Genomic DNA, 25208 nt, shown 5'->3' on the forward strand with positions numbered 1-25208 from the left:
GGAGGGTCATAACCCATTTTGATTACTGAAGTATGTCAGGATATATTTGTCTTCATAAAAATAAGTTTGAAAGTGGAGAGGGAAAAATCACCCATAAACTTTTACCTGACCGTGATAATTTAATGTTCTCTTCTAATTATATCTGTGGGTGTATTTTACATCGCTATAATTCAAAGGTACTCAGTACTTTGCATTCTTTGTCATTTTTTTATGACAGTTTACTATCTCCTTGCTGGGATTTACCGTAATTTATATAATCTAGCCAAATCCTTGGGGGAAGGTATGGATTTCGAAGTAGCAAGAGATGATTTTTGGACTTACATTTTAATTTTTGCACACAGGGGAAAATTTGAACTTTTTCTTAAAGATGAGAGGCCACGGAAGGTTTTAGGGAGAGCCACATTTTAATGAAATTAAATATATCTATATATCTGTGTATCTAAACTAATTGAGGTAGTTGATTGATTGATTGATTGATTGTATAATGCTCCGTGTTTTGAAATGTGTGTTTCACGGACAGAGAGTTTCCCTATCTAGCTTGTCATCTCTGAATGCCACTGCCATGTCTGCCAGAGTCTACTGCGTACGTAGTCCAGAGACTCCATCAGCATAACCTGTTGTCCTGACAGGTGGTGTCCCAAGTCCAAACCATTTCCCCCAGTAAAGAGTGCCGGTGTAGCTGGACGGATTTCCTCCCCTGGAAATTTATCTGAAATTCCAGTCTGCCCAAGGGAGGCCGGTTAAGGAAGATCCATGAAATGCCCCCGCCTCTCCAGGTGCGCCTCTCTCTTGATGGCCCCACCTCTGTCTAGACAACCCTGACAGTGTAGAAGTTTCCATCTCCTTTTCCTTTCCCTCTCTCTGTTCCCTCCCCTTCAGTTTTTCCCCCCTCCCAGGCGCTTCCTGCCTGGAAACAAAAGATTGGTCCCCAGCAGCCCACTCAGGGCGATTTTAGTTTTCTGCTCACCCTCTGATTGGCCCGCGTGCGGTGCAGAGCCCGGGTGACGTCATAGCCGACAGGAGCTAGGGAGCGGTTGCCGAGCGGGGCTCTGCCGCGGGCGGGCAGCTGTCGGCAGCGCACCGTCTGGGGGCTCGCGCGGGGGGCTGCAGCTTTTCCCGGCCCGGAGCAGGTGTGCAAGGCCGGGAGGAGAGCCGGGGAGAGCGGGCCGGGCCCGGGGCTGCGGCTGCGGCTGCGGCCCCCCCAGCCCCGCCAGCCCGAGCGCTCGGAGGTAGAGAGGAAAGGTCTGGACAGGGTGGCTGGACCAGTGGCAGGTAAATCCCGCGACTCACGGCGCCCGGCTCGCTCAGGGAAGGGTGTGGCGCTGCTGGGCAGATTTTCTGCCTTTCCGGGCCTCCCCCCCCCCCGACCCTCTCCTGTTCTCACGGCGCCCCAGCTTCGGGTCCCCTCCGTGGCGCCCCCGGAGCCGAGAGACCCGGCGCGCAGTTCTCCGGCTCGCGCTGGGCGGACGCGGACGAGTGGGTGTGTCAGGGCCACTCTCAGAGGGCCTGGACCCCGGTGCACTGGGGCAAGCCCTAGGCTCGCCAACTGGGGCCTGGGCCGCTGGAGGCCAAAGCCGCCCCCAAAGCAACGTCAGCCCGTTAGTCCTACAGTATCTTCCCGCCCCCTCCCCCAGCCACAGAAGCGACGGCATCCCCCCCACCCCCGACCACGCCAAAAAAAAAAAAAAACAAAAAAAAAAACAAAAAAAACACAAAACAAACAAAAAAAAACCACCAAGGGGAGGAGGTGTGGCCCTGGCCGGGACAAGTCCGGGGGAGGGGGAAGAGCCCAACCTGAGCAAACAGAAAAAGTGATGATTTTCCTTCTATGGGGCGCCCTTTTATTTTTCTTTACCCTCCTCCCCTAATTTGGTCGGAGGAGGGTAATGACAGGACGACTCATTTCTTGTCATGTGGAGGTTGGAATGATGCAGTACTATCCCTAAAAAGCCTGGGGCCCCTCTGTTGGCCTTTGTCTTGGCCAGGGAGAGAGGGCAGGGGTCACTAGGGGTCATTAGGTCCACGGCCCCCCTACCCTCTCCTCAGCACGCAGAGGGCCTTTCCCTCAGTTTGTGAACTGGCTCTGGTGAGATGACTGCCACACTTTGGGGTGGATTGAACATTTTAGATTCTTGCTCTGGCAGGCTTTCCTTCCCTGGGCAGTGGTTGAGGGTCAGGGTGTGAGGGCGGTGCCAGCAGGGAGAGAGCCAAAGGCCCCACTTGATTTTTTGGTCCCACCTTCCAGAATCCAGTGGCAGACTCTGGACTTGAGGGTTCTAGGCTGTGGTCTGTAGAAGCAGAGGAGAGAAGGGTGAGTGGCTTGGCTTGGGGAAGCATGAAAGGGGGTGGTTGCAGTGTTATTTTTTTTTAAATGGCTTTCAGCAGGGAAGCCTTTAGCCATGTTAGTCTTGCTCCCCCCGTGGTTTTGCAGACTCAAATCCAGGCCAACTGTATGGCTGTCTGAGGTGTTGGAACAGAAGGAAGTCCATTCCCGTTGGTGACAACACTGTGGCCCTGTTCTGGGATGACCGAGGTATAAAGGTCAGTGTGGTTTTCACCGGGCCATTTGCAAAAATGTAATTGGGCTGGTCTGTGATTTGGTACTTGAGGCCCCTAACCAGGGGCACCTTTGGGTAAAGGGGCTTAATCTGGTAATGGATGACTAAGAGGCCAGGGCTTGGAGGGAGAGTCATGTCAGCCTCCGTTTCTGGATACAAATGTCATACTTCCCTCCTCCATGAAAAAGGCAAAATGAGAAGAGACGGGCATGAATGCTGGGTAAAAGCCGGAAGCTGAGAATCTCGAGGCCAGAGTGACCTTGCGATGTCAAGGAGTGGACTCTCCAAGCCTCCAGGCAGGCAAGTGGGCCTTGTAGAAGAGACTGAACAGGAAACGGAAGGGTCATTTGTAATACAGATGCAGGAAAAGGGGCCACAGCACCCCAAAGGCTCTGACCATTGCTGCAGGTTACAGGTTGTCTGGTTAGAGGCCGAATTGGCATACTAAGCAAGCAAGCATGCTGAGGTCTTTGGGGGAGAAGGTGGTAGACGTGACAAGCAAGAAAAATGAGGAATAACTGAGGGGGGAGATGAAGGGTGCCGCCCCCATCAGAGACTCTGCTATTGTGAGGTCAGAGACGAAGCTACTGTGAGGTCAAAGAGGGTGGCCAAGGCAAAAGAAATCAGGGCTAGAAGTCTAGATGCAGGTAAGCTCAGATGGAGCAGGTAGGAACCAAGCCATAGAGAGATAGAACAAGAAGAAAGCAATGGTCTTAACTAGGAGCCCGAAGGCCCCGATTTTCCTGGTGAGATGGAGAAATGGTGGTTGTCCAGGCATGTGTGGCTTAGCCTAGACTTAGGCGGACAATTTCTTGATATTTAGGGACTTGATAGCATTTCCATCCATGTAACCCGCCTTCAGGAGCTAGTAGCTTTGGTCATAGGAAGGAGAAGAAACTCCATGAACAGCAGACTCCACAATGGCTCTTTCCTCCTGGGTAAGGAGAAGGAAGGGGGGGCAGGGTCCCAAAGGGGATTGCAGGGGGAGCTTCATATCCCCCCAAGATAGGTAGGTTGACTGTTTTTTACAACGGGAGGGCCAGGACCAGGTCTGGGATCCCCGTTGCAGGCACGGGTGTCTGCCTGAGCTCAAAAATGCCCTTCTTCCCCGGGGCCCATGGGACTCTCTGTAGGCGAGGAATGGTGAAAACCCCTGTCCTAGAAGGTAAGTGCAGCTGTTGAGGCTTCTGGGGCTCCCTGTTGTCCCCCAAGCTCTCCACCTGCCAGAGGCTATGCGGTTCCCTCTGCAAGGCCTTGGGGTGGACTTCCCTGCCAACTCCGCACCCTGCAGCTTTTCCAGCAGGGGGCAGGAAAGGACATGCAGCAGCTGGCAGGGCCAGAGTCCTCCATTTCCGGTGTGGAACTGGAACCTTGGGATCAAGTAATAGCCATATGTTTAAAATCTGATTTAGGGGTACCAGAGAACCAAAGGAACCCCTGGAGTCTGGTGGTCTGTTTCCATTCCCTCCCGAAATGTGTCGCTTCCTCCTGTGCCCCAGGACCTTGGAAGGCATTTGCGTTTACATAGGGCACAATGATTACCCTGATCACTAATACACACAGCCTCACCCAGAGTTTAATTGGAAATGTTAATCAGTACAATGGATCCATGTCTGATTTGCACATTCGGTCAATTATCTGCAGGTTGGGGCAATCTGTGCTACACCCAGGGGACGTGGTGAGGGCAAAATGGCATAGCTATCCACTGGGTCTGCGGGTGGGAAGCAAAATGGGGGAGGTGGACCTGGAAGACTGGAAAGAGAGGAACAATTCACTGGTGGGGAATGGGGACCATTCCTAAGGTGTGGTCACAGCAGAGCCTGGGTGGGTGATCACTGAGACAGAATAAGAATAGGACCATCTTGGAGCCCACACAGCAGGGAGGGAGGACAGGGTTTTGCCCTGAGCTGGGAAGATGCTGGATTTGGAGAAGGAAGGTGTTTTAGAGACTAGAGGACATGGAGCTGGGGTGGAACCAACCCTGGAAGCCAGGACTGGGGTGTTGTGGTCTGCTTCTGCCCCTCTCCGAGCCTTAGTCTCCTTGTCTTTTGAATGATGGGATTGGATGTGGTGGTTTCTGAGATGGTCATGACATTTTAGGAAGTGGGTCCATTTGTTCTTGGTCATGAAGCAGATCTACCATAGGACAACATCCCCCTGCGCCCCCAAAATTTACCCTTTTAAATCACACTTTTTGGTATGCCCTCTGATTTGGGGGAAAACAGTACAAAACAAATCCCCAGCCACTACATACATTTCATCTCTTTGAGCAGTATTGTTTTATTTTTATTTCATGTGAATGGGAAACGGGAGGGAGAAGAGAAGCCCAAGTGGAGAATCTGCTAGAGACCCTAAAACCAAGCTCCTGAGAAGCTCTGTGGGGATTTTATACAAATCTTATGCAGTTGGGTGGAGGCTGATAGGCACTGGTGGCGCCAACTCCCTAACTCAGCCTCAGAACTGAAGGGCCTGGGATAAGGGAGAAGGAAGGCCTGCTTAGGGTGTCTATCCTTCTCCTTTCTCCCTCATCTCTGTCTGAGCCAGGTGGACTTTTTGGAATTCTGCACCCTCAAGAGGCTACCCCTAACTGCTGCCACAATTGCACCCTCTAGTGACCACAGCGGGGACACCTTTGGCAGAACTGCATCCCATGGCCCAGCTCTCTTTGCCAGTGCTAATCCCTTGTGCAGCTGTTAACTCCCTGTGGAGAAGGGCTCCAGTGCTTCCAGGTGGCCTGAAGGAGAAACTGAGGCAGCTGCAACTCCCTGCAGGCCCTTCTTCTATATGGATGGGACTGGGGGTTGAGCAAGAGTGCCATCTCCCTAGCGCTTAGTTTCCTCCTTTGGGCCTGAAAAAGGTTCCAGAACTCCTTTCCCTGCTGTCTTTAGTGCTGGGCTGGGCACCTGGCATGGGAAGATACTGTGGTAGAGAGAATGGTTGGCCACAGCTTCCCCCCCACCCATGTCCACACACACACGCCCCAACAACAAAGTGGCCACCTAGTCCCCAGACAGAGGTACTGGCAGGAAGCCAGAATACAGCAAAGCTAGGGTGCTGGTAGGCAGAAAATGGGTGCAGCGAACCCTACCCCCAGCCTCCAGGAAGAGGCTAAGCCCCAGGTGCAGACACAGGACAGTATAAACACACAACAGGACACAGACACAGAATATGGCAGAGCCACGTGATACACAGTAAGGATTAGATACATGTCACACACATCCAAGGCATGGACCACGCAGGGCAGATGTGCAGCACATACACAGTGCAGTACAGACACTGTATCCGTACACCTGCTATACACAGGACTGCACCCCCTGATGTGATACAGATGTGATACCCACAAAATAACATAGATAAGACAAGGCATACACCTGACTAAGTATGGGTACCCAGATACCATGGGGGTACAAGAAGCAGCACAGATACACCCCCTCAATGTGTACTCACGCACAGAATACATCTCTACACTCCCAACAACCCCCCCCCCAGGACAGGAGAGGGAAGTGTGCCCCTCAAGGGGAGTGCTGTGTCCTGCCAGGCTCCATGCGCTGGTTCCAGCCGTGCAACTGGTGTATTTGAAGCAGGCTACTGTGCAGTTCATCAGAGGCTGAGGCAAGGTGGAGGCAGGCCTGTGGAAAGCTCTCAATCTCACACAGGAACCCAGAGGTGCTCAGTTGGTCCAGGCTGGGGCCTCTACTGCCCCCCACCCTGATCTCGCCCTCCAGCACTGTTCCCCACCCCCATGGTGCTTGCTGCCATCCCGCACCCGGGGCTCAGGGGACTTTTTGTGGCCGTCCTTCTTGAACCCCCTTCCAGTCTTGCCCCTCTCTGGAGCTTTGGCAGCCATCACTCACCTACCCCCACCCCGCTCCCTTGAAGGATGAGCTCACACAGCCAGGGAGGGTGTGGGTGCACCACTTAGTGGCCCAGTGGGTGGGATCTGGAAAGGCAGCTGGGAGTGTGTGAGTGGGAAGCACTCAGGGAATGCCAGGGCCCCTGAGGGACGCACAGGCGGCTGGGCCCTGGAGTCTCACCAGGAGCAAGTGGCAGACCTGGGGTATGGCTTGGTCTTCTTGTTCACCAAGGGGAAGTTGGGAATCCTGGGGCTTTTCATGGCTCCCCAAGGGTTCAGTTTTACTAGCTCCACCTTTAGCTACCCCTGCATCTGTGTCTTTGGATTAGGACCTGGTGCATTCCAGCATCTGCTGACGTGTGCTAGCCTGGGTCCTTTGCTTTGACGGGATTTCACATATAGGTGCTGCTTTTCTTAGAGGACAGACACATGGAGCAAAGGTGGGGGCAGGGTAGGAAGGATTGCAGAGGGAATATCCGTCTCCTTGAGAGGCTTGAGCGATTGTGGGGCAAGGTGGAAAAGAGAGGGGTTAAAGATCTTGCCTCCACGGCTGGACATGGAAACCTCTGGAGGGAAGATAGGGTAAATAGTCACCCTAAAAAACCCCAGGATATATTCTCCCTAAGAAATCTGAGAAAGACTGTTGAGGACCTCCCTGTAGTGGAGATTGGGGTGGGGGAAGCCGGAAGGAGGTTCTAGTTAGAATCAGAGGCTGAGGCCTTCAGCGCTGCGAGATGATAGCAAATTAGGGACCCTCCGAGTGCTTCCCCCCGCCACCCAGTGAAGGAGGTTGCTGAGAAGGGAAGGAGGTGTGGACCTGTAAGTGAAACAGAAAGCATTGCTAGGTCTTCGGGAAGCTTAGGTGTCCCCAGAGCCAACGTGCATTTGCCATGATCTCTCAGTTTTCTGTCCCACGCTGGGCTGGACCACCACCTGCGAATATGTGGCTCTTTCCCATCTGTTCCATGCGATCTAGTCCTCCTGACTCTTGTCCAGGGCGGCTGAGCAGGTCTTCTCCACGAGCTAGCAGGCAGAGCCGGAGTGAGTGGCAAGGTGACAGCAGTTCTCGACCTGAAACTCCCAGTTCAGCGCCCTTTCTGGACTCTGACCACACAAAGCCCTTTTTATGTTTCTCCCCTCTCCGATTCTCTGCCTCCTCGAGCGGTTTTCTGAAATCCACCATAGTGCATGTGTGTGAGGTTTGGGGGGATTGGCTGAGGGAGTAGTAGCGGGTGTAGCAAGAGGTTCCTGCACCCCCACAATGCTTCTCTTGGCAGGTTACCCCCAAGAAAGAGCAGCTGAGTCCTTGCATCTTGTGGCAGCTGGCGAGCCCAGCACTGAGTCCGTGGGAGCTGAAGGCAGCCTGGCCCCTTTTCATGGGCAGTGCCTACCTGTGCTGAGGTCCTGCAGCCGTGGCAATAAGAGGTGAGTAATGGGTTCCAGAGCAGAGAGTCAGGGATCTCCAAATCCAGGTGAAGTCCACCTTTCCACCAGAGCTCTCAGTATTAAAGACCCTGGCTGCACCTTATGAGCCAGGCCTTGGAGCACAGCCCCTTCTCTCTGGGGGACTGTGGCCCATATAGTTGCTCTTGGTCTCTCAATTTGCTCCATCTCTAATACAGGGATGATAGCCATGACCTACATCATGGTGTGAATAGGACAAGCAACCAAACGGTCATGGCCAAAACCTTTGCAGTTGTCAGGCTCCATGTAAGAACTTCCATGTAACCACTGACATGCTTCTCTTCAAGCTGGCATTTCCTTTCCTCGTGCTTTCTGGATGTCAAAGTGGCATTTCAGCCACATGTCACCGACTGACCAGTCAGTTCCCGAAATTTCTCCTGCTCTACAACCTTCATTTGACCTTCCTATTCAAGACGTACCCCCACCCCATCTATCCCAGCTTCTGGGCCTCATGGGCCGAAACCTTCCAGAACCTTTCCTCTACCTTCTCAACCAAACAGGGAACACTCCCCCCAACAACACAGCTCCAACAACACATGAGCCCATAGTATACCGCATAGCCCTTGCTTCAACACTATGAGCCCATAGTATACCACATAGCCCTTGCTTCTCTTCAGCCTTCGATCATTCTTGCACGATTTCTAGAGTATTCATCTTGGCAGGTAAACTAGACCATAAATTAGGGGTAGAGACCCGATTTCACAAGTCTCTGTCTCTCTCCCAAGTGCCCAAAATTCCCCGGCAGCATTTCGATTTGGGCCCCTCTCTTCCTCTCCACTTCTTTCAGGTTCCACGGCCATGTCCTTCTTTCCCCTCAGGCAGCCAATAGGGCTTCTGCCGTCAGCTACCCCTCTAGCCTTCTGTTGCCATATGCTGCCGTCCAGTTACCTGTTTGTATCTTACATGCCTCCCTCTCTTTGTCTGCACTTCTGTCTATTTGTCAGTTATCCTGGCACCTCTCATAACATTGAAGTCAAAAGCAAGTGACCAATCAAACTTAAAAAAAAAAAAAGCAAAAACAACAACAAACAAAAAACAACAACCCCCCCAAAAAACCCACAAGAGAAACAAAGAGAAAACAAACAAGGAATACACAGTGTAGTTCCTCTTCCCATGGAGCTCGCCCTGGGCCCGACGGGACAAAGGAAAAGTGCCGCTCAGCGGCAGGTGTTTCAGTGGTGCTTCTTGGTGAAGGGAAAGCTCCAGAGGTTCAGCCGGATCTTGAGGGTGTGAAATTACAGCCCTGCTGATACTGATGTATTCAGCATCCTAGAGATGCTGCGGTAGGGGATCCTCTATAGACCTTGAGCGACAGAAGGTAGCTAGAGCTAACTCAAGTCAGAAGTGAGCCCGGGCGTCTCTCCCGGGTGTTCTGTGACAGTTCCAATAATAACGTGTATTTATTGTCTGAGGTTGCCAGCACTGGGGTGGGCATTTTTCTTGCAAGAGACTGTTTGATCCCACAGTAACTCTGCAAGGTAGGTATCTTATTCCTAATAGTTACTGCTTTTGTTTCTGATTATAAAAGTGAGACTAGCTTGAGGTAGGTACTACAATCATGGTTTTGCCCACCAGGAGACCGGGGTTGAAAGGGGCTAAGTAACGTGCTGTATATAACTGGACAAGTGCTATGGCTTTGGAAGGAAAGATGCTTCCTTGAGAGTTTCTCAGCATCCCAAATGCTTCAGTGCTCACTCACACACACACACACACACACACACTCGAGCACACTCGTGTACTCTCGGACCTTCACATAATCCTTATCCCTCCTTGGCTCACACTTTTCCCACCGGACACATTCATGGTGACGGTCACATCCACCCCCTCATCCTCCACGTATTTACAAACATGCTGCATGAGGGCCCACACTCACACAGCCAAACACTGCCATGTACATTTTTGTATTCATGTTTTTGTAGTGGCATGTGCTCCACACTTGCCATACGGCCCAGCCTCATGTTCTTACCCACTCACAACTTTACCTCTTCTTACATGCTCACACACTCACAGTACACCTTCTAACCTATATCCACACTGACAGTAGAATCACATTTGACCCTCAAATTCCTCTGTGCTCACACACAGTCTACACGCAGACCCACACCAACTTTCCCTTGTCCGCTTCTTATATAACCATAATTACCCTCGATTTTATACATTCTAACACATTTGCACGGTCACGGTTTCCTGCTCACAGTAAAAACAATGACACAGCTCGTAACTCCTTGCTGGGACACACGCACATGCATGCACATTCCCACCATAAATAACACTCTCACCCGTTTCAGCTGTTGTACCGTCTTACAGTCTTACCCTCAGTTACGTGCTCTGGGGCTACTACTTGGCACGGACACAACTTCCCCATCTCTGTCACATTCACACAAAGTCACGCTTCCACATGGAAACACACTCATTTTGACACCCATTCACATTCATTTGCTCACCTTCATGCTGAGACCTGATCATGCTGTTCACCAAACTCACAGGCATGCACCCTCACTTGCACACACTTCCTCTTTCTCTGACACACATCACCCTGCCCTCATACTCAGAGTCGTCTCAAAGATGCATTCACACTGACATACACCAACACATCCATCCGCTCGCTCACATTCAGTACTCACGCTAATTCACGTCAACATACAGTCACACTTACGGCACACCCCTGCCTCGATACTGATGTTTGCACATTTTCATGGTCTTCCATACTCTCACGTTCACAGCCATGCACACTGAATCCTACACCATCACACTCTGTCACGCTCATGTGCTTTCACGTGTACACCGTCTCCCACTACCATTTCCACATCACACACATTCACACTGGCACGTTCCCCACACGATCACATTCTTGCCTGTTCTCACTCTTGTCCTCTCATACTGGCATACACTCACACTGCCACAGACATTCCCTCCAGTACACACGTGGGGACCTGCACAGTCAGCGACCTGCATTTACACTGGCACACCCGCTCCAACCCACACAATCTACACGGTCGCCCTCAATTCCTGTAAATGTGTTTGCGCACTCACACACAGACTGCTGGTGACGCCATGGATGGCCACGCAGACTCACACTCACTCGGACTCTCAGTCCCCTTGAGGTGGATATACTTGCTCACATTGGCCCACATATCCACACAGTCACTGAAGCATAAATGTATTGCCTCTAGCTCAGCGAACTCACCTGAACGGTCACGGGCTCTTCTGGGGACTCTCACACGAATGTATTGATGCTGACACCTACTCACATGTACATGGACTTATACCCCCTCCCTGGGATGATCTCACTCACCCACATCTGCAACTCACACATGATTTACAGTGACCCTACCCTCAGGCACACACCCCACATCCCCAAGCATACACATGGCCCTATATGAATATTGCCACAGCCACGTACTTTTTCACTGATGCACACACCGTCACACACCCCACTGTGGGGAGTTCATAGTCACACTTGTCACTTTTTTTTTACCCTCCCCCACTGCTTGCAACTAGTGCTCTCCTCACCCCTGCTGGAACGTTTTTCAGAAACCTGTGGCTGATGGAAAAGTGTTGGTCTCAGCCAGGTCACCCGTGGGACCAGATATTTCCAGAGCAGAAAGGAGTGCAATTTATGTCTAGGATTAAAAAGAGAAAGCTCAAACCCACAGATCAACTCTTACGTCCTTTTGCCATAATTTTATTTTACATAAGTCATCCCTAATAGATTTTAGCTGGTCTACCCAAAAGGGGTTGGGGTTTAGATGGTTTATTTTCTGGAAGTTTACGGCCTAACTTGCCGCCACCTTTCTCTCCCAAGGTTGGTGGGCAAGGTAATGCATGTGTTTCTTTATGCACTCGCATTGGTTCCCTAGGCAAAAGTGTAGGTCTCTGATTTTGTGTTTCTGATCTGGAATTCTCTGCTGTTTCCAGTAGGCACGTCTAGCCTAGCAAGGTCTACTTTTCCCCTGTTAGCCCTGGAACGTGGTATTCAAGTTTCTGTATGTGCACATAGACCCCACTGGAATTTCAACAGCTGCTACTGACAAGTTAACAGAGGAAATTTCTCAGTAGGCGTGGATAAAGGCAAGCTGAAGAAACTTCCTTGCGTTCCAGACAGACTGTAGATTTCCCTGCAAGAGGGTAAAAAGAAGTGCAAATCCCAGGAGTGAACCAACCAGTAAACCGGGGGGCATGGTGCCAGAATCCTGTGCCATCCCAATTCCTGACGAGAGATTTAGAAACATGAAAGCACCTTGTAGGGGCTTCCTTAATCTGTGGCTTCCCCTACTGGAATCTCTCTGGAGGACAGATGAGGGCAAACTAGGCCCAAGCTGCCCTTTGATAATGGACTCTAGCACTGTGGGGAAAAGCCTGTACTCTGAATACCACACATTACCCTCTACACCTGCGATTAGACTGAGGCCTTCTTGGAAAGCAGAGACCACATCGTCTAACTTATTTTGGATTCCCACGGTCTAGTGTCATGCCAGGTCCAGAGCAGCTACTTGTGAAACTCCAGTAAGAAACTGAAAGACGTGGGTGGACAGCAATGTGTCAGGACAGATCCAATGCCTGTCTTCCTCAATCCCAGAATTTCAATGACATTACCCAATGTAGATTGAGGATATCCTAGGGGCCCTATCGAGTGTTAGACCCAGAAAGAGATTCAGATGGAGGAAAGAAACATACCCTGCCCTTGAGGTACCATCATTTCAGTGGGAAAGATGATCTCACCATGCAACAGTAGCTCAAGTTAACAGTCTTGAAGCTTGGGATTGGGGCATTCTTTATCAGCCAGTGGTCTTCAGGCTGCCAAGGCCTTGAGAGCGCATGGGTGGTTGGGAACAGCAGCCAGGATGTGGGGTAGTCATTTCCCAAAGCAAACCTCTTCGTAGACCTCTTGCCTAGCCCCAAGATGTGCCATCTCTCCAGAAGATGGTGTAGCAGAGCCCTTTGTCAACTCTGCCTAAGGTAGAGGAAGGAAAGTGAGCTATAGACCTCAATGGAAATTTTATACTGAGTTAAAATTTAGCCACCACCTCCTCCAAGAGATGGCTTTAGAGAAATAGCCTGGCAAATTTACATTTGACCATTTCTGTGGATATGCTGAGAGTCACCAAAAGCAATTTATGTAATTTTACTGGACTGGGTGAATTTTAGGAAGGAAAAAAAATGCACCTGCCTGAATTCACTTGGATGCCTTGTGAAGCGCTAAGTGAACCAACCCACCCCCATGCATTTATATGATATTTTAGACTTTCCAAAACAGTTAATAACCCATTCATCCATTACAATGGAGGAATTAGGAAGACCAGCTCTAGAGTCCAAAGACAGGCACTTGAATCCCAGTTTGGCTGCTTCCTAGCTGCAGAACCTGGTTTGAGTCAATTACTCATCCCTCTTAAGGCTCAATTTCCTCATCTGTAAAATGGGAGGGACACTAATAGCTTCTCCCTCACTGAGTTGTTATAAGGATGGAATGAGCCAGTGTATGTAAGCATGTAGTCCACTGTCCAGCCAACAGTATGTGCTCAACAAATGATAGACCTTCTTACCCTTACCACAGCCCTCTGAGGTAGGTGCCTTCAGAGGGACAGAACCCGAAGACAGCAGAGAAAGTAGATGGTTCTTTGCAGCCAACGAGCTGATTTTCACAGGATTGGTTGCCTGCTTTCTTTACATTTCTGCTTAACCATAAGCTAGGAGGCAGTGCTCAACCCCACCTAAGAAGCTGAGGGAAAAACAGAACTAACCTATGGAGAGTTGCCCCCATTCCTGGGTCCTTCTGGGACATGCTTCTCTGGACATTGAAACAGTGTTTCTTGTTCATGTACATGTCCCCTCTAGTCCTACAACTTTTCCCTTGAAAGCAGGAAGTCCCCAGTGATGTCACCTTCATTTGCTGGTGTAGAACCTTCGAAGAGGAGAACAGGAGAGGCAGACTCCCAATCCTGGGGGAGACAGAAGTTTGGTATCTAACTGCAAACACCCCTCTGCCCTTGATTCTAATGTTGAAATGTCTGTTTTGTGGGTATAGGGTCTGCCCATTTCCTGGCTTTGGTCCTAAGTGGCACAGTGGAGAAACAGTTCACTGTGAAGCCCTTGGGACATCCGTGTTCATGCAAAGGCTATGAGTAACTGAGAACACATTATGTCCCATGGAACTGTTGTGTGGCTGAGGAAACAGATATCAAAGCATGGGCTTTGGAGCCCCACAGACATAGGGTTGTAGTCTTACTCTTCCACTCTATGCTCTTAGCTGGCGATTTGATGTCTCTGGAGGTCCATTTCGTCTGAAATGGAAATAATAATACCTAATATAGTTACACAAGTGGCATGAACTTGGGCAGGAGTGAGTAACATGAGGTCCCGATGCTGGTGATTTTGTTTATGGCTCGTGAAAACTAAGGTCATAATCATAAGCATCTTCTCTGGGTAGAATATCTAGAATTGCTTCCACATATTTCCCACATTTGGATTCTTTGATTCTCACAACCTCTTGGCAATGTAGTCCCCTTTCGTACATGAGGAAACAGGTTCGAAAGGGTCACGGATGTATCCAAGGTCATGAATCTCATTACCAGCAGTACTAGACTGAGGTGGGACCCAGCCACACTGAACATTTGTGTCTTGGCTTGGCAATGCCTTTCGGGACTACATTGAACAAACAAGAGCTGTTTGAACTGAGCATAATCCTTCTTGTGGAAAAAGAAAACTGAACACTAGCCACGGTTCATTTGCTAACCCCACCATATTGTATTTTTCTTTGTATCCTGTGCAATGTCTGATACAGTGCCGGAGTGCAACAAATACGATCTCATAAGAGTGTGCTTTGCAACAAGGCTGAGTGATAAGTGGCCACCGTGGTACCCTTCACCAAAAGTAAGGTCTTTCTCCAGGCATGCTATGTGGTTTTGTTCAGGCTGCTCAAGTAACACCAGATGTCCAGAGTGTGGAATTCCTTAAAGCATTCTGAAGCACATCCGCAGACCTCTGGTGCCACATGGCTGTTTTTCTTGACATGAAAGTGACATGACATCAACCTTAGTCAACTCTAGGGAAAGGATGGAAGGACACGATGTGGAGCATTTTTTACCTCTGTGTGGCTTTTTCTTTTTCTTTTTCTTTCTCTTGTGTGTATGTGTGTATGTGCCTGCCTCATACCCATACTCAAAGTGTAGTACTCTTCTCTTGGTTTCCAGGACATCTAGCAAGTTCCTCCACTTCTTTAACCACATTCCTCAGGGGTCTCTGGTTCCTTTTCCTCTTCTAGCCCCTAGATGTTGGTGTTCCCCAGCGGTCTTTTCTTCTCTCTCACTCTGTACACTTACCTGGGCAGTTGTGTACCTCCTCCCATGCTGATGGTCTTCAGATTCGTATCTACAGTGCACATGTCCATCTCTCTTGAACCATTTCATGATGCCAGATCCACATTGTTAGAGCAGCTGTTGCATTTGTATTTATTGTCTCTAATCTCGGTGTCTCTGTTGAGAGGGCTAGATAGCTGGAAAGAGATTTTTTTTTCCCACCACCTGTGAACTGATGTTTCCTCCTGCTTTTTATGACTTGCTATGTGGTTTTCTACCTCTCAAAGTCAAGATGCTTATATATTTGTTGTGCCTCCCATCAGATAGTCCTAGTTTAATTTTTGCAAAGATATATACCATGTCCCTGTGCGTGTGCTCTTTTTTTTGTATTTTGGCTTTTATAAAAGTTACCCATTCGAGGTCCATTTGTGGGTACTTACTAGTCTTTGTAGAATTTTTATGTTTGTTAGTAGAGTCTATATAAAAGTTGAAAGGTATTTTCTCTAAAAGTCATAAATACTGTTAAATTGGCCAAAATCATTAGAACAGTTTGTCCTTATTGTTCTTATGGGAATACAGTGATTATTGGTGCTTTAAAGACTGCTGACATGAGAGGCTTCCAACATGATCTATAGTTTTTCCTTCCACCATTCTAAGCTAGTCATTTACTCTTGTTTGAAAAGACCCCGAGAAACAGATAAAACCGAAACAAAACAGAAACTGAGACACAGTTCTATTTGGAATCCCCAACAGAAACTAAAGGTTAAACCAGGGACCTAATACATAGCACAGTGACTATAGTTAATCATATCATATTGTGTACTTGAAATTTGCTGAGTGTAGATCTTGCATGTTCTCACCACACCAAAAAAAAAAAAAAAAAAAGAGGTAACTGTGTAAGGTGATAGCTGTATCACTTAAGTTGAATTGTAACCACTTCACGTTGTGTACATATCTCAGACCTTCACATGGTATACCTTAAGCATATACAATTCTTATTTGTTAATTATACCCCAGTAAAGCTGGAAAAAACCCAAAGACTTAAAAAAAAAAAAAAAGAATTTGGCCTCCCACATTGTTTTGGGCCTTTTGGGATAGAACTGTATTTCTTTCTTTTTTTTTTAAGATTGTATTTATTTATTTGACAGAGAAAGAGATAGCAAGAGCAGGGAACACCAGCACAGAGAGTGGGAAAGGGAGAAGCAGGCTTCTTGCAGAGCAGGGAGCCTGAGTTGGGGCTCGATCCCAGGACCCTGGGATCATGTCCTGAGCCGAAGGCAGATGCTTAACAACTGAGCCACCCAGGCGCCCCTAGAACTGTATTTCCATTCACGATCCTGGGACCAGTTAATCCCACCAGGCCTAACATCCCTGCTGTCTTTGGCCAGTGTCCAAAACAGAGACCCCTCTTGAAACATCCTTCCTCCTGTCTTTCCAATCCCCTGGTGCCTGTGCTTGCTTTCTCCCCCGGCTCACCTGCTCAGTACTGTTTCTTCCAAATTATTTCCATGTTGTTACCTGGAATATTCCACCCTATGGCAGAAAAATTAACTGAGTCTTCAGCATTGGACATCTGCCACCTTGTCACCCAAGTAAATATTCTGAAGTTCACAGTTAGTCATGCCATCCCATGGCTTGAAGGCTCTTCACCTAGACAGGAAGAGGCCAAACCCCAGAAAAAGGGCATACAAGACCCGTCTTCATTTGGTCTCTACTGGTGCTATTTTTTCTATCCCTCTTCTTTACTGTGGTCCAGCCAAGTTACCGGTAGCTCCTCTAGCACACTACATTATTTCTAATCTTCTCTGGGCCCTACCTAACACATCACGTCCCTTGTGCCAAGACATGTCCTCACCATGGTGTGGTTAGTTGTTCTGCTGAATTCAGCTCAAGTGTACTTCCTTTGCAAAGGAAAGGACTCTGACTCCGAAAAGGACCCTGACTCTGACCTTCAGTAGCAACCTGTTGCCATCCATGGCCGACATTCATGGCCATTGCTGATTACACTTTAATTCTCTTCAAGGGCAGACTGTACCTTATTCGTGGCTTGCCAAGAACCTAGGGAACTCCAACTCATCCTTCAATACCCTGCTCCAGTGCTGTGTCCTCTCACCCCTCTCAGGACATATCATCCTCCCTGTTGTGTCCCTCCAAAGCTTCCTATGCCGAGGGTCTCATTGCACTGTATTTCCTACGGTGTCTGTCTGTCATCCTCACTAGACTGTGAGCTCTTTGAAGATAGGGACTACCCTTCATCTCTTTGTATGCCCTCTGTACCTGACCCAGCACCTGGGGCCTCTGGGTGTTGGTGGCATGGGAATGAAAGGCAAGTCAATGCTGTTCTTTGGAATAATATGCAGTACTCCTCTTATGTAAAGATGGATGTATGGTTATTGGCCCTGATTTCTCATCAAGTAAGAGGGCAGTCAGAGAGTCTTAGCCTCTTATGAACTGTTGCAGTCCCTCCTTTTTTTTTTTAGCACCCTTCATTCCACAATGCACATGCCCTGACTTGTTTTGTAGTTGTAGTTGTACTTTTATCTGTATTTTATCTGTATTTTTATGTAGCCAGAGATGAAACCCACTTCTCAAATCTATAATCTCCTTTCCAGTGCCTAGTATGTCACCTGGCACATAAGCTTAAGTCAGTATTTGTTGTTTGAGTGTGTGGATGCAGGCACAGATGGGTTACTTAAGAGGCATATTCTTATACTGTCAGACACCTCAGAGGGCAGTAGGTTTCTGTATTAGTCTCAGGATTCTTTGAACCAAGAGTCAACCAGAAATCAACAAGAAGAACCCATGAAATTGGTTTCTTTCTCTAGAAAAAGCAAAGTCAGGCTGACGGAAGATCTTCTCTTGTCCTCTCTTTACACAGCCATATAACCTGCAACCCCTCATTCTCTAGCAGGGCAGAAGAGGATAGGGTATGCTGAGGCAACCTGCAAAAGGCCAGAAGCAGCTGGTGCTTGCCTGACCATGGGGACAGGCAGCGTATTAGGCTCAGTTTTAAAGGAGTAAGAGCACTCTGAGATGGACATTGTCTGATGCAGAGTTATAACCCAGAGTTAGATAATTTATTATGAACACCGGCTTTCCTCTCCTTGTTCCTACCCGAGTTTTTGTTGGGCTATGTGCCGGGCCACAGTCCAGGCTCCATGGGAGGAATTTAGAACCTGCCAATGGATCCCCACTCAGGCCTGCTGACTCCAGCTCCTGGCACCAAACCCTGCGTCTGTTTTATCTGCAGTTCCCCTACCGGGTACCAAGTCTTCCCTTGAGGTGAGTGCCAGGCCCTGTGATCTCAACCCAGGGGCTTCCCAGGGCTACAGAAAGTCTTACAGGGCTGTCTTTCTGTCCTCTGTGTGTGTGTGTGAGAGAGAGAGAGAGAAAGAGTACTGGGAAAGCAAAGCTGACTGTGTGCTGGAGGGCAGATCCGCTCCCGCACAAACCACTGGTGAGCCATGTCTTTTTTAAGTGGACAGTGGCAGCTCTCCCCAGTCAGTGGAGTAAGGTATAGCAAGGGGAACAGACCACTTGGTAGCTCCAGCACCTTGCAAATGAAGAACTTGTGTAAGCTGGGAAAACCAGCACACTCCATTGTGGGGTCATTCATCAGATCAGGCTTTTGGATTCTCAAAGGATTTCTCTGAGTGGGGTATGATCTTTTCATAGACTCTGGGCCAGTTTGATGAAGACCAAAACTTTGTCTTTGTTTGGGGGTGGAGAGCGGGGATTCTAGCCACCAAAGCTCTGGCCAACTGAATCATAGTCTCCTACCATCTGTGAAGTGGGGTAGATGGAAAGTAGGTGTTGTCACACCCCATTCTTCCTTTAGTATTGGAGGGAAGCATTTTTTTAAGTAGATAGTATTTCCTCTTCTTTAACCATAGTCCCCAAATAAGATGTTGAGATACACACACAGCTCTCTTCAAATGTGGGCACAGAAACTTAGGTCAAGGGCAGAAGCTTGAAAAGGAGTGGCTGCATTTTATGCCAGCTCATCTTCTTTGACCTCCAGTTCTGACAAGATGCCATTCATTCATTTGTTCATTCATTTGGATGAAATACGAGCTTTGCAAATCCATCCAAATTCCTGCTATAGAAATGCTTTAGAAATGATACGAAGGTCTCCATCGACCCCATGCATCTCCCCTCTACCAACCGGCAGCTGCCACCTTCTTGCAGAAAACTGATTTGGGGATAGAGTAACTGAGAACAGAGCAAGGACCTAGGACAATGAGCTGTGGAACACGGGTTGGAAAACAACATCCAGGCATCTGCTTGGTGTACCAAAAGCCTTAGCAAATTCAGGAATTGAATTTTTAGACCTGAATTTGAGGAAATTTGTGGCTTTTTTCACTGGAGTGGATCAGGGAAGGGTGTAATTATCACCCATGCATAGTAACAGAGAGCAGCTAAAACCCCAGAGACTCAAGACATTGGCTTACCATATCCTGTTCACTGGGGCTGTCCGTCTGCATCTAATTTTTCCCATCTGAATGCTTCCAAGGATACCACGGTCTGTTTTGAGAATTAGGAAATGTTTTATTGCTAAGCTTTGCTTCCCTTTTCCTTTTCCCACACATTTCTTTGAGGTATCTTTGAGTATTCACCTTGGGTGGTGGTGGTGGTGGTGGTTGTTTTTCATGCTTAAGAAATCATCTTTACGCATCTTATTTTCTCTTCTCAGAAACATCAGTGTTGGAAATGTTAAAGCTGAAACATGTAATAATGTGTCAGTTTGCAAATATAAATACACATCACATGATCATTAGCATTTTCTTGGCATTAGCTCACGGCAGCATACGCAATGAATATTAAATGTGTGGTGCTGCATACATTTAGAAGCTTGACAAGTCATTCCAATAAGGACTATTGGTTCCACATAATACATGCAGTATAGAGGTCTGGCTGCCGGGGTCTACCTATTGATTTCCTCATTTGCAGCCTGTCTTTGAAATTTGCAACTATAATAGGTCGGCTTATTGGATTTAATTAATGTCAAGTTCCTGCCTCAAACAATGGAAGTCACTCATTAAAGACGTTAGCAGAGAACAGAACTACGGCAGAACTGACCTCATTTGCCTGTGTGGATGAGAGCGAACACGAATGTATTCTGTGTGACCGTGGCTGTATGTATGTCAGTAGCGAGCTATCGTCCACAGGATCTAAGATTGAAACCAGGCGGCTGTAAAAAGAGCCAGTACCTCCCCTGCTTGTCCGGCTGCTTCTGCAAATCCACCTAACAAGGAGCTCAGTTCTTCCTGATCAAATGATCTTAGAAATGGCTTCCCTCCATTACACACTGTAATGGTATCTCCCAGGCAAGGCTCTCTGAAACAGCACACCCCTGTCTCTGATAGCAGAGTCTCCTCGGTGAGTGCCCCAGAACAGACAGGCTCCAAAACAAGGCCGTCTAAGAATTGGTTCTCCTGGCCAACACAACCTGTTGGAGTCCTGTCAGTTAATCACCTAGCCTTGGGTCTTTGGATGAGAACAGCAGGTGAAACCAGTAAGTACCAGCCCCCAGTGGGTCGAAATGAGAAAGCTAGAACTGTCTTAGGAGTATGTGGGGACGATAGGAGTGTATATACGAGGAGTATGCGTGTGGGGTTGGTTTCCTTGGGTGCACATTTTGTGGGTGTCCTGGAAGGGAAGTTGAGGAGCATCTGAGTTTCTCATCTCCCCTCTCGCACTTTGTGACCCTGGGTAAGTCAGCCTCGGTGCTCTATAAATTCCTCATGGTGGAGACAGGGCTGCTACTCCCTTCTTCACATGGTGGTGTTTAGCTCAAATGAGGGTGGAAGCTCTCGGAATGTTACAAATTTGTAGAATAAAGAAAAATATGAGGTCTTGCTCATCAGCTGGTAGCTGACTTCTATGCCGTGCCCACTGGCTTGGCAGTTAGACTATGGCCGGTTTTTCCAAACATGGCTTCTTGGCTCAGACTTGCTTTGAGTAGGCATACAGGCTTTTGCAACATGATGAAAAACGTACTCAGAGCGGCGATAAATGCACAGAACATATAGAGTTCTGTTCACTACTTCACGTGTGTATTTAATGCCGGCTGGGAACAAGGCACTGTATGAGGCAGTGTGAAAGCATACAGTTAAGACTGAGGGGTCCTTACCCTCAGGGAGCTTATGATACAGCGGGAGACATGGCATGTATAAGAACTATGTGCGGTTTGAGACGAGGTGACAGATCTGCCGAGTTGGGCCCATCTGGCTGCCTGTCATTAGTGGTTGGGCTGTCCCTCGTCCACCTAGCTTGGGAATGCGAGGAGTGCAGGTTTGGAGCTGCTGGGAGACTCGGACCTGGCTCATTCTCTCTGTCAAATAAGGTGAATGTTCTTTCCCTCCTCTTTGGCATCTTAGCATACTATGGGACTTAATTTCCAAAAAGCCGCTAGAAATCTTCAGATGCGGATTGCTGTTGAAATGCAAAGCAATGTCTTCCCAATTATAATATGCTGTTCCCTTTGTGAATGACTCGATGGTTGTTTGGGGGTTTTTTGGCAATTGAAAACAGTCCCCTACATCTTCTTGCATTGTCGGTCATAAACTGGTTGTTTCAGTTGCCAATAATGTGTCCAGGATGAGTGGGTTTTGTATCAGCGTAGGCTAGTTAGCAAAGGATACATGGAAGATCAGTGAGCCATCTTGAAAATGGGTGGCTTTGTTTACAAAGGAGCCAAAGGAGCCAGCAGGTAGCTCTTGGATCCTTTTTCCCCACCACCAGTATAATTCAGTGTGTCCATTGTTCTCCTGGTAGGTGAAAGCAGCAACCTCATCCTCAAATACTAAGAACAGCCCAGCACTGACAACATTGTCTCAGGAGACACTTTGGCTGATTTTACATCTATATTTACATAACACCTCCAATTCTGGAGGCTGTCATTAAAAGCTCAATTATTCCGTGATCTATAGAGCTAGCTCTTGTTAATCAAGGTCTCCCAATTTCTAGAAATTTGAAATATTCTTCTATGTTGTTACGTGTTTTAACATAGAGCTCTGTGACTTGTTTACTCTATTTTTGAGATCCTAAAATCCATCTCCTTTCATAAGTGCTCTGGTCAGTTTGGCTGTCATCTGATAAGCTCAAGGTGTCTTGCAACCCTATTCTTTGTGTAGTATCTCAGAAACATTAGGAAGTTCCCCCTGGAAGTTCCCCCTAGGCTACATCTCCTTTCTATGTTACATGCTCTAGTTTGGTAGGAAGAGGGTGTTAAGCAATATTGGTGTGCTCTGCCTCTGGCTTTTTTTTTATCATGGCTGTGCATCTGCTGGCCTGGGCTTCTGTTTTTGAAAGGAGGCCAGTATTAGTTTGTTTCTCATTGGGGAAATATGCAAATAAACAATTATTTTGATTTTGAAAGCAGACAGAATGATACAGACATGTGGGTTGTCTCTGATGGCACCAGATCTGATTAAAACATTTCTTTCAGTTGCTTGTGACTTAATAGGAGGCCTTGAAAATCATAGGGCCAGTGTTTCTGGATTCTCACCCTTCACACACCTGCAGCAAATGGGCACGATGGGCATTTTTATTGTATCCAATTCAACAGTGATGCCGTAGTATGAATTTTTACCATGCTAGGGGAGGTGCAATTGCTCATCTCTCTGTCCTCTTGACTCCTGCAACATGTAAGTTGGCGGCTTTCTCTTTTGATCTACTGAGCACTCACTGAGTGTCTGGTGTGGCACTGCACTGAGTAAGCTCATTTTTGGGGAATGAGTGAATAATGACAGTTGTTTATAATGCCTAATCATTTCATTGAAAGCTGCCATAGATCTTGATTAAAGTTTTCCTCTAAAATGCTTTGCACTAAATCTTTGTGTTAAAACGCAAGTCAGGGGTGCGAGGGTGGCTCAGTCAGTAAAATGGCTGCCTTCAACTCAGGTCTTGATCCCAGGGTCCTGGGATCGGGCCCCACATCAGACTCCTTGCTCAGTGGGGAGTCTGCTTCTCTCTCTTCCTTTGCCTCTCCCCCATGCTCCTACTTGCTCTCTCTCTCTCATGCTCTCTGTCTCTCAAATAAATAAATAAAATCTTTTAAAAATTAAGAAAAAATAAAACACAAGTCAGTGAAAAGCTGTGGTGTGTGTGTGTGTGTGTGTGTGCATGTTTGTGTATGTGCCTGTGTGTGCATGCCTGCCCTCACACTTGGGGGTGGGGTTGGATGGAGTGTGAAATAGAGAGAAGAAAAAAGCTAAGGAGGAGGGGGAATAGAGAAGTAATAGTTTCTAGTACTCTGAAGAAAGGGGTGTCCAGCCTCCTTGGTTATCCTAAAACAAGAGGCTCATTTCTTATTGCTGATGAATTTCACTTATAATTACCGAGCATGGGTAAGCTACATGAAGTCCCAAGGGCCAGATCAAAAATATACACCATCTGTAGGAGCCGCTTGCATTCTCTCTGAAAATCCCAGTAGCCAAGTAGTAAATCAAGTTGTGAGTAGATATAAACTGTTGCTGGTTGTCCATTAAAGTTAGCTCCTTCTCCACAATGCTAAGGGCCAAGTTCTAAAAGCGAAATGAATGGGCTGGGGCTAGATCCAGTGTGCCACTCGCTTGCCGGTTTCTGTTCTGTTGCAGAAGTGAACAACAACAGTTAAACTTTAAAGATAAACAGTTTTTTGATTGGGTTCCTAGAGAATAATGGCACTTTTGTACAATTCTTGAAATAGAGCCTACAGCCACCCCGAACAAAATAGTCTCTTTCAAGATCTTGGAAATAATGACATCATAGGCAGATTGAACCAGCAATCCATTAATAGTATCCTTTGTAGAAAGCTGTCTCAGGGGAGGGACCTGTTTTAGTAAATTGGCATTGTTTACAAACATAACATAATTGAATCCCCCATTCTACATTTTTTGAATAATCAGAGACACTTCCCAATTGGGAAACAAACATATTAACAGCTGAGCTTCCTCGCAGGCCCATACCCTTTTTCCATCGGTCTTCTGAAAGCTTGCTTTGAAGCACTTGCTTTAAAGGTGAGTTAAAGATAACAAGAGCCTCCTACACTATTCTTTTGTCACCAAATCAGAATTCTCTGAAATAATTAGGAGATGAAGGTTGGTTGTGCCTGGGAGTGGGAAATAAAAAACTGAAGTAATATCAGGACAACCCGAGCAAAACCAAATCGGAAATGTCTAGGTAAAACTAAACGATGCATTGCTTCAGGCTTGCCATTTTTAGTGTTTAACTAGACAAGGATTTCTCAGGTTCTTTTCTATCCTTGTGAAAGGTGGATTCCGGTTCCTCTTACAATCCCTGGGTAAGTTGAATAGAGCTAAAGCAATTCCAGTTTGCTGGGCAATAGAAGGTGTGCCGTATAAGCTGGGTCCCTCACAGATGCCTGTGTTATGGACCACAGCAAGCATGTGGGCAAGTTTTTGGTCCGGGATTTCAAATGTAACATAGGGGAGTATAGTTAGGGTTTTCTACCCCGCTTTTTTCCCAGCCTAAAACATACCTGGTCAAATGAGGTCAGAATAATCAGGCAGCTTGAAAAGAAGCAGGGCACCTACCTGTTGAGTCGCTAGCCAGAGAGAGTAATTAGGAACAAAAAACACCAGTCTGTTAGCCACACCTAATTGATCAAGAACAAAGGAGCCTAGTATTTTGTATTACGTAGGTGTACTAGAACCCTGACTGGCCCAGCCTCTTGCTTACCTTATTACATAAGGTCAGCTTCGTATATCATATTTCAGAGGCCATGCCTGTTTCTCCAACTTTCATCATCTTAAGTTATGTAATAGGTCATCAGAAAATATGTATTGGGGCACCTGGGTGGCTCAGTGGGTTGAAACCTCTGACTTCGGCTCGGGTCATGATCCCGGGGTCCTGGAATTGAGCCCCACATCGGGCTCTCTGCTCAGCGGGGAGCCTGCTTCCTCCTCTCTCTGCCTGCCTCTCTGCCTACTTGCGGTCTCTGTCTGTCAAATAAATAAATAAAATCTTTAAAAAAAAAAGAAAAGAAAATATGTATTATCCCTTCTCTCTCTGTGAGATACATTTTTCAGAAAC

General features: G+C 47.7%; 1 protein-coding gene across 1 annotated transcript in view; it reads left to right on the forward strand.

Annotated features, from left to right (window-relative positions):
• Positions 1-1026: 1026 nt before the first annotated feature.
• Positions 1027-25208, forward strand: part of PAK3 (p21 (RAC1) activated kinase 3) — a 110610-nt gene continuing 86428 nt past the window's right edge. The window contains exons 1-3 of the mRNA XM_080831295.1: positions 1027-1272; positions 2432-2541; positions 7689-7836. The gene's annotated coding sequence lies outside the window, so the exon portion shown is untranslated. The remainder of the gene's footprint in view (positions 1273-2431; positions 2542-7688; positions 7837-25208) is intronic.

Source organism: Martes martes (genome assembly GCF_963455335.1).
Source record: "Martes martes genome assembly, chromosome: X".
NCBI classification, from domain to species: domain Eukaryota; kingdom Metazoa; phylum Chordata; class Mammalia; order Carnivora; family Mustelidae; genus Martes; species Martes martes.